The 12730-nt window shown below is 43.4% G+C and overlaps 1 long non-coding RNA gene across 1 annotated transcript in view; it reads right to left on the bottom strand.

Moving 5' to 3' along the window:
• Positions 1 to 2156: 2156 nt before the first annotated feature.
• Positions 2157 to 12730, bottom strand: part of LOC108300990 — a 27321-nt gene continuing 16747 nt past the window's right edge. Inside the window, exon 3 of the long non-coding RNA XR_001823685.2 lies at positions 2157 to 2343. This is a non-coding gene — a long non-coding RNA (uncharacterized LOC108300990). The remainder of the gene's footprint in view (positions 2344 to 12730) is intronic.

Below are 12730 nucleotides of genomic sequence, written 5' to 3'. Positions count from 1 at the left end.
GGAATGGTGGTGTGTTGTAGGGGGGAATCCCCTCAAGTGCTGTGGCAAGGGTCTGAAGCCTCAGCCTGTTCCCATATAAATATTGATTTAGAAAAGAATTAGAAATGTAGGCACATAGTTATTCCTTTATATAATCATATATAATCTTTTAGTTACTAATAATCATAAAGATATACACTCAATATAACCTTTAATTTTACTAATGACTATCAGGCTATGAAGCATGGAACTGAGGGAACATTGTGAACAAAGTGATCCTAAGGCAGGATGCTCTAAGCCCTCTGTCACACCCGCATAAGGGCTGCCGGAGGGCGCCTCGGCTGTGCAGCGGCACCAGCGCTGTGAAAGTGCCTGCTGTTTAGCTAGCTAGGGAAGGAGATGTCCAAAATGACGGAGACATCTCCTTCCTGGGGAAGTTAGGAGAAAACTCCACTTCTCCAAGCTCTTGTGGCAAGGCCTGATGGCTATCAGGGAAGCCCACAGACATCCAGGTGCTTAACTGTCTCTATGTGATGCTGTGCTTCAATGGTCACGTTCCATGTCTACTCTCATGCCCTGCTTCTGCACCTGGTTTCTCTTTTTCTTAAAAGATAAGAATTAATAATAGTAACATAATCGTAGTGTCCTTGACATTTCTGACAAGTATGTGAAGAGTGCTGACGCATTAGCTTTTCTCCTCGGCTACTTGAAAGTATTGGGCCCCCTATCTCCAAGACACGTGGTTTACCTGACCCAATCACCGACCACCATTACCTCACCCTACATTCCCTGCCCACTGCTTTGTACTCAATAAAAGTCAGAGTGTCTAGGCACTCGGTGTCACTGCAGGTCTCCGCGCTTTGGTTCGCAGTGGATCCCCGAGCCCTAACTCTCTTTTCTCTACCTCTGTGTCTGTGTCTTTTATTTCTACAGTTTCTTACCTCCGCACCAATAGGGAGGCGCACACAGAACCCTATAGGGCTGGACCCTATAGTTTGTGTCTGTAGTCCCAGCTACTTAGAAGGCTAAGGCAGGAGGATTGGGTGAGTCCAGGAGTTCAAGTCTGCTGATGTATGATGACGCCTCTGCACTCCCGCCTGGTTGACAGAGTGAGATCCTGTAACAAGCAGGTTGCTGCTGGATACAACTGGGACTTAATTCCCCTGCAGAAACTTGGGAGAGTATAAAGAGCACTTCTCAGAGTTGTCACCACTAACAGATGAGGCAGAGGCATTAGATCCTGCAGCGTATCCTCCTTGCTGCACCTGCAGCCAAGAACATTCCTGCAGTGAGAGATAGCACTTAGGCAATGAGTTGCAAACGCTTGCTGTAGGAAGCCATTGCATGTGTGGGAATGGTGAGGGTCAAGGGCATGTGGGGAGGCCACTGACAGTGCTGCTACAACTGCCTGGACTGCTGGACCCAAGGCAGTGACTAGGGGGAGGGGCATGGAGACTGTCTTTCCAAACATAATGCAAAGGATATTGTCATTGCCTGTGACAGTTCACAGTTGGAGATCCTCACAACTTATATGAATTTCTTTCTTTCTTTTTTTTTGTTTTTAGACAGCGTCTCATTCTCTTGCGCAGGCTGGAGTGCAGAGGGATGATCTCGGCTCACTGCAACCTCCACCTCCTGGGTTCAAGCGATTCTTGTGCCTCAGCCTCCCAAGTAACTTGGACTACAGGTGTGTGCCAACATGCCTGGCTAATGTTTTTGTATTTTTTGATAAAGACAGGGTGTCATCATGTTGTCCAGGCTAGTCTCAAACTCCTGGCCTCAAGTGATCCACCCGCCTGGGCCTCTCAAAGTGCTGTGATTATAGGCATGAGCCACCACACCCAGCCAAAATATTATATGAATTTCGTATGTATATGAAATTATATGTATGGCGGTGGCAGATCTTTTTCAGGAATGCATAATAAGGTCTCTGGATAATTGGCTAGCTTTAATTTATTGATACCTGTTTTGTGTAGCTTCAGCCTGCTGGATGCTGTGGTGCAGATCCCATGTTACACAAGGCAGCTGGGAACTGGGGGCTGGGGCCGTGGAGGCCAAAATGCAGCCCAGCTCTTACCTTGTCCTGTGTCCTGCAAGGAGCCATGTCTGGAGGGTCTGTCCTTTCATCCTTTGGACAAAGTTGCCATATGCGTAAATGGAGTGCCAAACAGGAAAGGTGAGTTTAGAAAAGAATGATTTATCTCCATAGTTTGTCATTTCGTCAACCATTGGGCACAATAAAGGCACTGCATTTGTGTCCACGTGGATACGAAGATGAGTCTTAGTTAGTTGTAGGAGCTGCCAGATTTCTTCCCAAATCAGTTCAAATACAGACTGGGTCTTCTGAACACATTAACGATTAAGCTGCAAAAGACTAAGTGGAAAGTCACATCAGTCATCTTTAAGAACAGCTTTTACTTGAAAAAATAAAAAATAGTAATAGCAAGCAGCAAATAACAGCACATCCCCACCCTTCAGAAAGGGGCAGAGGGAAACTCAAGCCTACCAGCTGGGTCTCAAAGACCATGACACTAATTAGCTTTGGAAGGTGTGTGGAAGTAAACGAGGCAATGCTGACTTTGGAACCCCCTGCAATTCAGTATCCAGTGAACACAGATTTAGTTGGCTCAAAAAATTGCAATCCAAGCTCTAGCTGTGGGCATCTTGCAGGCATGGACACTTGTGTTAGTCTGTTTGCACTGCTATAAAGGAGCACCTGAGACTGGGTAATTTATGATGAAAAGAGGTTATTTGGCTCACTGTTCTACAGACTGTACAAGAAGCATGGCACCAGCATCTGCTTCTGGTGAGGGCTTCAGGAAGCTTCTGATCATGGTAGAAGGTAAGGGAGAACTGGCAGTGTCACATGGTGAGAGGGAGCAAGAGAGAGAAGGGGGAGCTCCCAGAGCCTTTTAAACAACCATATCTCCTGGAAACAACTGGCAAGAACTCACTCATCACCCCTGGGAATGGCACCAAGTCATTTATGAGGGGTCCACCCCCATGATCCAATCACCTCCCACCAGGCCCCACCTTCGACAGGAGGAATTACACTTCAACATGGGATTTGGAGAAGACACACATGCAAACCATATCAGAACTTCATGGGGAAAAGAGTGACAGTTCAAAGAGGGTCTTTGCCATAAGCACAGGAATGGGAGGAAGGACTGAGGCATTGATCAAGCTGGGCACCCCACTCCTTCCCTCTCTGAATTCACATCTCATACTAACAGTGTCTGTGCCTGGCTCTCTTCTTGCTATTCAGGTTTTTACGACATGGATCTCTGTAACATCACTTTGGGAACAAATGCATGTTTTACTTATGCTTTCTCTTACAAATGATGCCCTTTTCATCTGATCTCATTCCCTCCCTTGCTACCACCTTGGAATGTGCCACCATAACCTCACCCCTGGCTTATGGTACCAGCTTCCTGATTGGTCTTACCCCTTTCCAGTGTTTCCTGGGATCACTTCCCTAGTTAATCTACCTGTACTCAAATTCCTGCCTCAGGCTCAACTTCTGGGGACCTTGACTTTTCTTTCTCAGCAGGCACAGAGCCTGCTGCCTCTGGGCAGCTGAAAGCACCTCATGCATTTGCTTGGTGGGTTCTCTTTCACTGGATGGGTGGAGTACTGGCCCCCATCCTCCCTTCCCATTGCCACACATGTCCTCCTACAGGCCCCTTTTTCTACCATATGGCTAGGACCCATTTCCTCCCACTTCCCCTTCCACAGCCTCCACTTTTTCCCTAAGCCCCAGGAGGCAATGCCAACACTGTTATGGAGTGCAGTTTAACTCTTGTTTATCCTTACCTCTCTCACCTAAGCTATTCACATAGGGATCTTCACCTTCTTGACCAGCCCTACCCTTCAAGACTCTAAGATAAGCAAAACAATAGGTCTCCCCTGTACATGTGCCTGCTTCTCTGCGTTTGAGCTACTGCACAAACTGCAAGCAGTTAACAAATGTATCTTCCTTGTCACACTGGACTCAATGAGCTCAAAGTCCACCCCGAAGTCTTCATACCACAGCTGGAAATTGCTTTTTAATCACAGAACATCGGGTATGACGCATTCTCTGTTGGCCACATGAGTGACAACAAGCAAAGAAACAGACAAATTGTACGAAAGAATAATGTTCCTTCTTCCTGGAAATTTTCTAAAAGGAATAGGATGAGAACCCTGTGTCTTATTTTTAAAAATGGCATACAGCCTCAAATTGCCAATCAACCCCAAGCATACACTTGAATGTAGAATTTTTCTTGAATATCCAGCATATGAATGTTAGCTTTCACATCCTTGACTAGACTAGTAGCATGGACAGACTGTGGAAAGGCTGAATTGCCTGCCTGGAGGCAAGCTGTATTTGAAATAAATAATGCATTTCATAATACCATGCAGCATCATGCTCTATGGAACCTTGAGAGATGTAATCTACTACCATCACTCCATGCTCCTCCAGCATTTCTAATTAACTCAAGGACTGTGGGCTCTGTGTGGAGCTGAGGGAATAGAAGGCATGGTGGGGGTGGGGGGATGTAGGGGAGGAGGACAAACCAGAAAGGTTTTTGCCTTCCTTCTCAGTCTTCATCTTTGTTTTGGCCACTGCAGTCCAACTCTTTGCCTCAAAGATAAGGAAGCAAAACAAAACAAAACAGCTAATTGTAAATCTATCCACCGAAACATCCAACCCTGGTGCTATGGTTTGAATGTTTGTCCCCTCCAAAACTCATGTTGACATTTAACCCCCAATGTGGCAGTATTGAGCGGTGGGGTCTTTAAGAGGTGGTTGGGTCATGAGGGCTTGGCCCTCATGAATGGATTAACACATTCATGGATTAATGGGTTAGTGGATCAATGAGTTATGGGAGTGAGACTGGTGGCTTTATAAGAAGAGGAAGAGAGACCTGGGACAGCACACTCAGCTCCTCACCATGTGACACCGTGAGCCACCTTAGAACTCTGCAGAGTCCCCACCAGCAAGAAGGCCCTCACCATATGCAGCCCCTTGACCTTGGACTTCTTAGCCTCCATAACTGTTGGAAATAAATTCCTTTTCTTTATAACTTAACCAATTTCAGGTATTCTGTTCCAAATAACAGAAAATGGACTAAGGCACCTGGGATGCAGCTAGGTGATCAAAGCTGGTGCTGCTTAAGGTGGGACCAGCTCTGTGGTACAGTTCCTGCTTCAGTGTGATCTGATCACCTAGATGTATCCCAGATGTGACCATATGATGGATTGCTTCACAATCCTATAGTCAGGTTCTAAATAATATTGACTCAATAACATAATATTGACTGCAATAGATTACAGACTGCAAGGCAGAATGTACAGGAGGTCCTCATTTTGGTAAATTATATAGGTAGATGTAAATTATAAATACACATGCTTATATTATACAGACGTGTTAATTACTTACATATAAAATCATACATACATAAATACCAGGAGAGTAGACCATATTCAAAACAGGCACATTGAATGGAGGGGTGATTTGAAATGTTTGGAAAAATATTATATGTGTGTTTTCATAGTGTTTCGCTGATATATCTTTCTTTTATAAATAGAAAGCTATATCAAAAAATATTCTTTCCTCCTGCTTCCACGATTATTGGCACAGTTACTTTGAGCAAAACTACCTCTTCTCCCAGCTGCCTTACTTTCAACCTTAGTGTGGCTCTATTGTTCAAACTACTAATATGCTCTGCCAGCTGGGGGTGGTGATCCAAGGGTAGGATGCTGTTAAAAGGTCAGTAGACCTGAGACCTGGGATCCCCATCCTAAAGCCTCCATCCCTTGAAGAAACCACAATAAGCCATCTAAGTCCTGTTGGACCCCAGCACTCGCTCATTGTGGTTATGGTAGACCTTGCTTTTTCCTGTACTGTGCATCAGCTTAGACAATTGGGAAATTATTTTTAGTTTACAGATGGCCTCAGTCATGGATTTACAGCACTGTAACTATGTAATATTGTGACGAAATAATTTTAACAGTGTAGCTATCGCATTGCCCTGCTTTACCGCAGAGACAGCGCCACCTAATGGTTTAACAAGGGCCCAGCCATTCCTTACCAAAAAGCAGCTCATTGTTAATTGTGGAGGAGAGGATGGTAAATCATAGCAATATATCTTCCCCGCCCCTATACAATATAGCAGAAAGCAATAGCTATTTGAGCACTTCTCCATCATAATGCAACCATCAATAAATCTTTGGGTAAGATTGTGTCATTGTAAAGCATTTGCCCACCAATGACGTTTTATATCCCCAGATGCCATTACAGTATAAAGCCAAGATCTTTCATAAGCAGAAGACAACAAGCATGCCTGGTTTAATAGCATTTCTTGCCCACCATTACTCAAAGCACCCTGAATTAGGGAGCTCTCAAATATATAATTCTTAGCCAAACAAAGCCTGCTTCCCCACGGCATAAACCTGAGCCTCCCAAACTGCTAGGATTACAGGTGTAAGCCACCACACCCAGCCAGAAGAAATATTCTTGTACAGAGCTCTCCTGTGGCTAGAGGATGTAATTATATACATTGATTGAACAGTAGTCAGGACCCAGCCTGTCTGGGTCTGAGTGAAGCAAAACCTGATGGCAGAGCCAGAAGCCAGAATGATATTACCAGTCGACCTTGTCCCCACGGACAGTAATGGGATGCAGCCATAGTGCTCCTGCAAGTGTAACTTCTAGCTTTCACAGCACTTCACGTTGGGTTGTCTAATTTATAGAGACAGAGAACGCCCGTGCTGGAAGGACCTTTTGTCACTCCTGCAACAGATACTTCTTATGCCCTATGCTGGGTTGAATTGTATTCTCCAAAAAGATAAGTTGAAGTCCTACCACCTGGAATCTTAGACTGTGACCTTATTTGAAAATAGGGTCATTGCAGCTGTAATTAGGATGAGATCATACTAGAGTAGGGGGAGCCCTATTCCAACATAACTAGTGTCCTTTTAAGAAGTGAGGCAGTCACAGAGAAAGACGGCCATGTGAAGACAGAGGCAGAGATTAGAGTGACATCTATAAGCTGAGGAACACTAAGGATTGCCAGCAACACCAGGTGCTGGAAGGGGCAAGGAAGAATTCTCCCCTACAGGTTTTCAGAGGGAGCATGGCCCTGTTAACACCTCAATTTCAGATTTCCAGCCTCTGAAACTGTGAGACAGTACATTTCTGATGTAAGCCACCCAGTCTGTGGTACTTTGTTATGGCAGTCCTAGGAAACTAATACAGCCCCTGCTAAGTGCCTGTAGGAAGTAGAAAAGTTCCTCTTCAAAATTTCCTTTCTCATTAAAGAATAAATAGTAAGTATTAGAAACAATAGTTTGTTTTAAAGACTAACTTTCTTCAAAGCCTTCTTGCTAGTAGCTCTTTTTTAACCCCATCCTATGTAGCTGTTATACATGCCCACAAGCACATAGTACATCCTATGTCCTTGTACTTTAAGCAAGATATCTGTGTGAGTTGTGCTCACAGGCATGTCCCATCTCGCAGCCTACGCCCCTGCCTTATCTAGACTTCCTTTTTGTTCTCCATTGCTTTTACCTGCTTAGAAAAGTTTTAAGTTGTTAGCCAATCAAGTTTTAATTTGGATTGTGAAGTCTAGCTCCAACCAACAGAGATCAGACACAGCAGTAAAGATGACCCCAAATGCATAAAAGATAAATATGTCTGCTTTTCCTTTGTTCGTTGTACTCTCATAGCAAGATAGCTAACAAGAACACCCTTTCTGCAAAAAGTAAAAATTGCCCTGCTAAAAGATCTTTTGTCTCAGTGCTGATTTTTCTTTGCAGCACCAAGCATCTGTTTCCAACAGTGCCCATCTTTATGCATTATCTGTTCTAACCTTAAGGCAAGGACATGCCTTGGTCCCATTTCACTTCAGTCACTTTATGGGTTGATCTGAACTGTTTGTGCACCATATCCAGCCATCTCCATCTGGATTTCTTTGTCACACATTCAGTTTAGAATGACAAGCAGGAGAGGATTTGAAATCGCCAGAGCCATTGCTGAAGGAGCAGAGTAAGCTCCATGTCTCATGAACCTCAACCTGGTCAATGAAAGTCAAGGGGAGCTCAGTAAGCAGTGTTCTTGGAGGAATCTTAGCCCAGCACTGCCTGCTATGTAGACAGACAGTCTCTGCAGTGAGTGGGGTTGGTCATAACGGTGAGGCCTGCATCCCCCGATTCCTCATTTCCTTCCTCTGTTTCTTCTCCTATCCAGGGAGCTCCTGAGTGTTTGTTGTTAAAGTTCTTTATGCTAATTATTTTTTATTGCAGCACGGCTTCCAACATCTCGTAGGACTTATTTAGAAAAAAATCATGGAAATCAAGCCTAGCCTTTCCATGTCCTGGCTGGCTGTGTCTGGACTGTTGCCTGGAGCCGGCAGCACCACGCTGTCCTGGGGCCCCACTTTCCATCAGAAGCTCCTTTTTCTTCCTCTGTTTGAGGCACTGCATAGATGCTTTGCTCAAAACCATGTCTAGAGACAAACAAGCACTCCACAAAAAGCCTCCTCTGTGGACCCATAAGACTACGTATAATGCAATCATTGCTTAATTTCTCAAAACACTTTCACCTAAGGCAAGGTTCAAAACTAGTGAGAGTAGACACAAATCTACAGTTTAGAAAGTTTTCTCAATAATTTTGATTTTTTTAAAAAATAGAATCCTTCCAGCTTTTTGAGAATCAGAAGAATAAGACCACAAACCTTCCCTGACTTCAGGTCTTTCCCCCTTTGTTATTCCGATACTCAATTCTTAATTGAAATTCTACAACCTTCAACACCAGACTCAAGGTAGATTTTTTTTCCCCAACCAACTATCCCAAAAAGTTATCTTTCTCCCAGAAGCCCAGAGGAATTATTCATTCAACAAGTGCAATGCTGATCATGTGCCTTTAAGTTCGCTCTTAATGAAGAGAGTATTCACTGCCATCATATAGCATTGTCAGAAATTTCCCAAAATAAGAGTAGGCAGGTGATGTGAGGTCTAATTCTGAAGTTCTGAAATTTAAATATGCATAACTGTGCATAATTAGTAGAAAGGCACGTAATGATATAGATGTCTAGGGCATGACCCAGAGACTTGGATCCACTAGTCCTGGGCTGGGCCTGTAAAAGAACATTGCTCCAATGCCTGTGTGGTGCTTTCCAGTTTAGAAATTAGTTTCCTCCCTTGCCTGACTGAAAGCCAGTTCTTACTAATGCAATGTGTGCACGTGCTGCACCTGAGACTCCACAGGAGTGTAGTGTATTAGGCTAAGAATACAGAATGTGGAGTAAGGGCAGATTAGGGAAGAACAGACAGCGAAGGTGGCTTCTTGTGAATGTGACTCTCAAGAGAGAGGCTGGGCATCAACCATAGGCTGGGTCTGATGAGTTGCTGGGGGGGCTGGAGAGTGATGGGCAGCCTATTGTAGAGGACATGCCCACGGTCATAATGAACAGTGATCTCTCTCTCTCAATCTCTCTCTCTCTCTCTCTTTTTTTTTTTTTGAGATGGGGTCTCCCTCTGTCACCTGGGCTGGAGTGCAGTGGTGTGATCTCAGCTCACTGCAGCCTTCACCTCCTGGGCTCAAGTGACCCTCCCACCTCAGCCTCCTAAGTAGCTGGGACCACAGGTGCATACCACAATGCCCAGCTAATTTTTGTATTTTAGGAAGAGACAGGGTTTCGCTATGTTGCCTAGGCTGGTCTCGAACTCCTGAGTTCAAGTGATCCACCCACCTTGGCCTCCCAAAGTGCTGGAATTACAGGCGTGAGCCACCACGCCCAACCTAGAACAGTGACCTCCTGAAAAGGAGTGCCCATGCTGGAGGGCAGAAATAAAATGTAATAGCTAGGGCTATTTAATTTGTATTTAAAGCTTTGTTAATATTCCATGTATCAATAGACACTGACATCCTTGCTGGATTACAGGTTATGAGGCTTCCGTGGAGTGTGGGATCCCAAGGAAAGAGAGGGTGCTTCCCAAGAAGAGGGGTGCTGCTTGTGGCATCCTCATACCCTCTCTGTGATTTAAATGTGCCTGCCAAGTAGACTTATGAGTTATACTCTCCAAATGAACAAGTGGCTTTAAAAAGTGCTGCAAAGGACTCACAGATTGAAGAGACTAATGAGGCAAGTCAAACGACTCTACAAGAACATGGAGGAACTGACAGTCTCTATTCCTAGTATCAATAAACATAAGGTTAAAAACAATGATGGTCTAATCAGTGCTGACCAACAGTTGGTTAAAAAAATTCAAGACTATTAAGAATTCTTTCTGGATTATGGCTCTAAAGCCACTCTTATTAGTTTTAAACCTTGCCTTAGGTGTATATGTATTGAGAAATCAAGAAATCAAATAGTATTAGGCTGAATCATATAGAGTTGACAATATTTAGCTATATTTTGATATAAAATTAGAAATTCCATACAGTTCAACATAAACTTAACATGATTAATATGACCTTTTTTCTTAAAAAAAAAAAAAAAAAAGCATCCTAGACCAGGTACAGTGGCTCATGCCTATAATCCCAGCACTTTGGGTGGCCAAGGTGGGCAGATCACTTGAGGCCAGGAGTCTGAGAGCCTGGCCAACAAGGTGAAACCTCATCTCTACTAAAAATAAAAAAATTAGCCAGGTGTGGTGGTGCACACTGGTAGTCCCAGCTACTTAGGAAGCTGAGGCACAAGATTAAATTGAACCTGGGAGGCAGAGGTTGAAGTGAACTGAGATTACATCACTGCACTCCAGACTGGGTGACAGAGTAAGACTCCATTAAAAAAAAAAAAGAAAAAAGAAAAAGAAAAAAAAGCATCCCAAGGATGAAAACGCTCCAATTTTTTATTACTTTATTTTAAAAGCTATGATAAACCTTATTCAGACCGTTACAAAATTCTATTGGACTTAATGATAAATACTTACAAAACCTCTTTTGAGATTCCTTATGTAAAAGATGAAAAGCACACTATGTATAAAAGTCTCATTCTGCTGGAATAAAAACAATAGGAGGAATATCTGGAGGCAATTTTGTGGCAAGATTAAACTGCAGTCCTTGCTGGTCAAAAAGTGGAAGAAACAGAAAATATTGCCAAAGATTTGGAAAATATTAAAATAAATTACACTGGTGGGAAATTTGCAATACAGTTTGACAAAAGTACAGATGCTTGTAACACATCCTAGCTCATAGTGCTTGTTAGACTGTGTCAGTCATAAATTGAAAGAACTACTTTTTAATAAGCCATGAAAGGAAAGATGAACTATATAAGATATAGTCTCAATAATAACTTATGAAAGAAAAGTGCTTGATGTTCCACATCATCTAGTGGTTAGAAAAAACAACAACAAAGAAGAAAAAAACAGTGTTTGATGAAAAGTGAAATGCAAAAGCACTACCAAGAGTTGTCTGCTTTGATTTGGGAGGGGAACAGAAAGGACTTTGCAGTGAGAATATTGAATTTCCCATAAAGAACATATCTACCATTGTTTCATAGGCCAGGTGTTACAGCAAAGAGGTCAAAGCCAGAGATGCTGAGCTTCCGGATATCTGAACATGTGGAGATTCCTGGAAGTGGCTCACCCAGGGAGGGCATGGAAGCTCCACATCCCTTCCCCCATAAAACTAAAAAAGATTTAAGTTAAAAAATTCAAATAAAATGAAATAAAATAAAAGTCAGAGATGCTCCATTAATGTAGCATTATAGGGGCATTTTATAAGGATGGAGATGAAAATCTTTTACCTGCACAGGAAGTTCACTGATTCTTTGTGGCCAGGTTCTTTAAAGATGAGTTACACAGTTTTCCTTTATGACAAGGTGGCAAATGTTTCAAATTTGGGAAACTCTTCCGGGAAGACAAGTGACTATCAATAGAACTGACAAAAGACACGAAGAGCTCAGATTGGCAGAAAGTCCAGAAACAAGCACTGATGGGTAAGTTAGTAATGTTCATGAATGGGGAAGAAAGTTGGCATAGTCAGAAATCACTGCAAAGAGATTAGGAATACTAGCTGGACCACGTAGAGGTGTAAACTTGTCCACTGCAGTTATTCCCAGAGCCACACAGTGTCAGATGGTAACATCTGATCAGGTGAGAATTCCATCAGGTCTTCTGGAAGACGAATTGTTTTTCCAGCTCCAGGCTTCTGCACCAGGGCCAGGAGCACCTCATCACTCCCAGAGTTGATGATATGCCACGTTGTTAAGGTCCCAGACCCTCAGGCAGGAACACAGCCTTCTATGTCCCCTCTGCTTCCCCAGGCTAATGCAGCCTTGTCCAGACATGTTGCTAAATTTAGTGCAACAATGCTGAACAGGATGAAATGTGTAGGCTAGCATGGATCTTGGCACAAATGGACCAACTGCAAGACATTTTGGCAACAACTGGGGAAAGTGGAGCACGGGTTGGGTACTAGGTAATATAAAAGAATGATTGTTCATTTTGTTAGGTATGATAATGATATAGCGGCTGCTATGGTCTGAATGTTTGTGTCACCCCCAGAATTCAGTAGGAGGTGGGGCCTTTAGAAAGTGATTATGTCATAAGGGCTGTGCCCTAATGAATGGAATCCCTGCTCTCATAATAGAGACCCCAGAGAACTCCTTGGCTCTTCCACTACGTGAGGACAAAACAAGGAGTTGTCATTCTGCAACCCAGAAGAGGGTCCTCAGCACGATGGCGCCCTGTGCATCTCCCAGCCGTCAGAACTGTGAGAAATAAGTTTCATTGTTTATAAGCTACCCAGTTTATCTTTTTTTTT

The sequence above is a fragment of the Cebus imitator genome, unplaced genomic scaffold (genome assembly GCF_001604975.1).
Source record: "Cebus imitator isolate Cc_AM_T3 unplaced genomic scaffold, Cebus_imitator-1.0 Scaffold31, whole genome shotgun sequence".
In the NCBI taxonomy this organism is placed as follows: Eukaryota; Metazoa; Chordata; class Mammalia; order Primates; family Cebidae; genus Cebus; species Cebus imitator.
This window is presented reverse-complemented; position numbering and strand designations above follow the sequence as displayed.